Source organism: Pteropus medius, unplaced genomic scaffold (genome assembly GCF_902729225.1).
Source record: "Pteropus medius unplaced genomic scaffold, Ma_sr-lr_union100, whole genome shotgun sequence".
Lineage (NCBI taxonomy): Eukaryota > Metazoa > Chordata > Mammalia > Chiroptera > Pteropodidae > Pteropus > Pteropus medius.
In genome coordinates, this window is record NW_024355526.1 from 963,706 (window position 1) to 968,283 (window position 4,578).

At 64.2% G+C, this 4,578-nt stretch overlaps 1 long non-coding RNA gene across 1 annotated transcript; it reads right to left on the reverse strand.

Annotated features, from left to right (window-relative positions):
* Positions 1–1,686: 1,686 nt before the first annotated feature.
* Positions 1,687–4,492, reverse strand: LOC120599803 (uncharacterized). The gene is made up of 2 exons (XR_005651985.1): positions 4,169–4,492; positions 1,687–3,593 (listed from the first exon to the last, which is right to left on the reverse strand). It is a non-coding gene; the product is annotated as an uncharacterized LOC120599803 (long non-coding RNA).
* Positions 4,493–4,578: the final 86 nt, after the last annotated feature.

The window sequence follows — 4,578 nt, forward strand, 5'->3', positions numbered from 1 at the left end:
GTACCCAGCCCCCATAGGGCTGCTCTGAGAGAAACGTCCATCCCTCCCGCAGAGAGGCAAGGAGCCGTCTCCCTAGGCAGTGGCTCCAACAGAGAGGGGAGGTGGCCCCCTGGACCTCATCCGATCTAAGTAGTGGGGACGCCACCCTACACCCAGGCTTGCTCTGCCTGGCACTGCTGGGGGGTCACAGCCCAGACAGGAGGCTGGCAGGGCAGAGGGCTTGGGTCAGGGAGTCCAGCTCCAGGGACCAAGCCGGCACCCTGTATCTCTCCAGGGGAGAAAGGTGCCCCGGGGCCCACAGCCTCCCCCAGTGAGCCTTCCCGACTTCTGTGTGTGTTCCTCGCCCTGCGGTTCCGGTCCTGGGACCCCTGTGGGGGTGGAGCAGACAGGAGGCAGCAGCAGGGCCCTGGGGCCCAAGGAGGAGTGGAGGGAGGGCTCGCCTGACCCGCCCTCCAGCCCAGCCTGGGGGCCAAGCTGACCTGGGAAGTCCCAGGGGCCCACCCAGTCCCCCTGGCCACTGTGACGACCTGTCTCAACTCTGGAGAGGGTCACAGAGAGTCAGAGAGTGGCCAGAGGCCCCCAGAGGAGCCTGGGGCAGACAGGAGGGAGGACAGTGCTGATGGGGTGGGCTTTGGGGTACAATGGGGGGCCCCAGGGGTGGAGCATCTGTGAAGGGGATGTCTTCTGCCCAGGAGAGAAGGTGCTGAGGTACCAGAGAGGTGAGTGACCTCGTCCCCCCCGCCCCCCCGCAAGGCCATTGTGGGACCACATCCCAGATCACGGTGGCATCTGCACCCTCCCCAAGGAGCACACCCCAGGCACAGGCACCTCTTCACTGCCTCTCAGGGGCCTGCAACTGCAAGGACCTGACCGACAGGTACACCATCTACCCACCTGACTGCCAGGCTGACTGCGCTCTGTGACATGGACGCTCTGTGACATGGACGTGGGCGGGGGCCGGATGGTGAGTGGGGGCCTGCAAACCCGGGCACCAGAGGTTGGGTCACCGCACTCAGACTGGAGACAGCGGGACGGCCAGGGACCACGTGTTGGCGCCCCCTAGCGGGAGAACCGCGCGCCTACGGGTTGGCATCCCGCGCGTGTGCGGGGTGAGTGCGCGGCGCGGGCGTGGACACTGCCGCTGGTGGCTGGTGGCGCAGCCGCAGGGCCCTCCGCCCGCGGCCACGCCGCCGGCTTTGCACGCCCTGCGCCACCTTCTCAGCAACGCGTGCTCCGCCGTCAGGGCTGTTCCACATGGGGCCAGCCCCGCCGGCTTCTGCCCCGTAGAACCGCGGGCTCACACCCCACAGGTGTCCGGCGCCCCGTGGACGGCTCTGTGGGCTCCTTGCGGGACTGGGAGTCCTTCGAAAGAGGCTCCAGCAGCCTGGCCGCGGAGTTCTGGCTGGGCAGGGGGCCCGCGGGCCAGACCCCGGCCCGGCCTCACCCCTTCCCTTCCCGCCTTCCGACTGCTGCGGCCAGGGAACCAGGAGCTCAGGGGCGACCTGAAGGATTTCGAAGGCGGAGCCTCTCCCGCCAAACACAGCTCCTTCCCGGTGTCTGAAGAAGAGAAACACGCTGGCGGTGGGGCCGTTTCTCTGTGGTTCTGGCGAGCCTGAGGCCCTGCGGGGTGTGGAGTGTTCCAGGAAGCGACACAGACGCAGGGATTCGGACGCTCAGACGACTTCGTTAGAGGAAGGAGAATTTATTTCCGGGGGAGCGCGCAAGGCTCCCCCCGGTTAGATCTCTACAGCTCACAGACCTCTGCAGTGTCCACGCAGGGGGCGCGACTCCTTCGCCTGAGGTTCTGGGTGCACCTCGTGACTCAGGATGGGAGGGGGAGCTTCGGGTGGGGGCCGCAGGGGAGCAATTTCCAGACCACGGTTCTATCTACGTACAGGTCATTTTGCCTTGTAGAACCCGCGACCTTGGCGCTATCAACACTGCTACGGGATTCTCGGACAGACGGGACACCGAGGCTGTAGGCAGAAGGGAGCACTTACTGATGCCCGCGCCGGCTCAGCGGATTCCTGTGCAAAGGCTGAGCCCTGGTTGGAACGTAACGGGCAGTTTCGCACAGTCTTGTTCTGCCTGCACAGCTACAGAGGTAAGGAAGGACATTAGCCACGAATCGACGGATGGGAGCTGGAGAGTCCTGGGGTGAGGGCGGGGGGGTCAGGAATGGACCTTAGCCGGCTGAGTCGGTCATTTCTGCGGGCCCTTCCCTTTGCATTTTTCAGATGCTTCCTCTCCCCTCTTAGAAGGGGCCCTGCAAGCTGCCGCCCCTGCCCCTCCCCGGGCTCGGACCTGAGGGAGCCACAGGAACATCGTCTTCAGCCAGGCCAGTGACAGCCACAGCCAGCAGGATTGTGCATCCTTGTACTTCGACTGCCACCATTCCAACCTCGGTAGCTGCTACCTGGCCGGCAGCCACGAGAGTTACACGGATGGCGTCCACTGACTGGCTGGCCAGGGCCACAGTTACTCTTGCAAGGCCTGGGAGGTGAAGACCCGGCCGACCCAGCTGGAGGACCGGCAGGCTCGTCAGCACCCCACCTGCTTACGGCACCCTCCCCGTCCCGTGCTTGCACCCAGGCCAGCTAGGGACGTTGATGGACGGCCCCCGCCCCTCCCCTTGCACACTCTCCTGGGCACTGTCTGGGACATGACCGAGTGTGCAGGGATCGCCGAGTACATGGCATTGATAAAGCCTGGGGACTACGTTTGTGGCCTGAGAATCCCCGAGAGGACCTGCTGGAGGCGGAAGCGAGGGCAGCACATGGCAAGCAGGGGGAGGGCCAGGCACGCAAGGGCCACCAGGGCCACGCTGACCTCTAAGATAACTCCCCAGAGCACCAGGGAGGGAGAAGGGAGGAAGCAGACAGCCTTCTCTGGGCATCCTTCCACAGAGCTCCCTGACCCGCTGCGGGTGCCTGTCGGACATGGAGCTGCAGCCCAGCTCAGCCCCCACCCCCCACCCCAGATGGAAGGGTCTCAAAGGCTGGGTGCCCACACCCCACAAAGCCTCTCTGGAGCTGCAAACCCATAGCAGGGTGGTGTGTCCAGCTCTGGGCACAGGGTCAGGACCAGGAGGCCAGGTGGGCAGGTGGAGGGAGGGTGACCTTGGGAGCCCTGCTGGTGGGGCAGAAGGGCACACGGCCACTGTGGCCATCTGAGACTCGCCCTGAAGGAGCCCAGAGGCCAATGGGTAAACGTAAAGGGAAACCGAGGCCCAGAGACTTGGCTAAGACCACCCCTCACTTACTCTCAGGAGCCCAAACTGACCAAGAAGCTTCCCTCTGCCCAGAAGGTGCCGAAGGTGCAATGGGGTGCATCCTGGGCGAGATCCACCATGAGACCCTCCTGCAGGGCCTCCTTGGAGCACCAGCCCAAGCCGGACGGTCCTCTCTGGTGCTGGAGATCAAAGCCACCTCATCCAGGGAGGCCTCCAGCTTTGACAGCAGCCGCCTGTCCCACCCAGGCCAGGAGCGAGGAGCCGCAGGAGTTCCGACCTCATCTGACCCTCTGCTGACCACGGTAGCAGGCTGATGGGAGGCACGGGGCCGTGGCGGCGAGTTCAGGAAGGGCTGTTGACCCTAAAAATAAAAGTCAATTATTTTACTGGCAAAGGGGCTTATTTAGGAATAGCAAAGCATTGCAATTAGAGATAAGCAAGGCATAGCACTCCTGCACCCCAATAACACCCATACCCTGACAGCACCCCGACATTACCCTGCAGCCCCAAAATGCCCTTTACCCCAACGGTGCCCCTGCATCCCTCTGTACCGCAACAGCACCCCACACCAGAAACAGCACCCCTGTGTGCTCCGCTGCTGAAACACTAAGCCTCAGCCGGATGTCCATGGAGTCCGCCAGTGGTGTCCCTCCACACTTAGAGGAGCTGAAGGTCCCACCAGGCTTCAAGGCACAGCAGATGGCGATCTGATCCCATGGCCCACCCCTCTCCCCTCGCCCTTGTCTCCCTCCACACGGGAACCTCCTGCTAATAGGCCACGCTCAGTCCCACTCAGCAGTTCACATTTGAGGGTCCTCCGCCGGGACCTCCGCGCACCGTCTCTCCGAGGGCCTCCTGGGGGGCGCACCCCCACACGCTGTGGCCCCTCCCTATCCTCCCCATTGTGTTGTCCTGATCTCTCTCCCGGCTGTTTACCTGTCCGCGCTGTAAGGGCAGGGGCTCCGGCTCCTCCGTGGGACGCCCAGCTCCTAGCACAGGGCTGGCACCAACTCTGGGCTTATAGTATTTTTGGAATTAATTTACTAAATCATCATTGGAGACGTCGCTCCTCCGTGGTCGTTTTCAAGAGATTCAATCCCTTAAGCAAAGCCCTCACCGCAGCAGATAATACTCTCGGTAATCGTTACGCGTCTGCGAGCCCGGATGTAAGGCAAGGGGACCGAGGCGAGGCCCGGGAGGAGCGCGCGCCCGGAGCCCGGCGAGCGACGTCACAGAACCCGGGCTCCGGAGGGCGCTGCGGGCTCCGCCCCTTCGCCCGGTCGGGCGCCAGGCCCCGCCCCCTCCGCCCGCTCCTGCGCAGCCCCGCTCGCCCGGCCCCGCCAGCC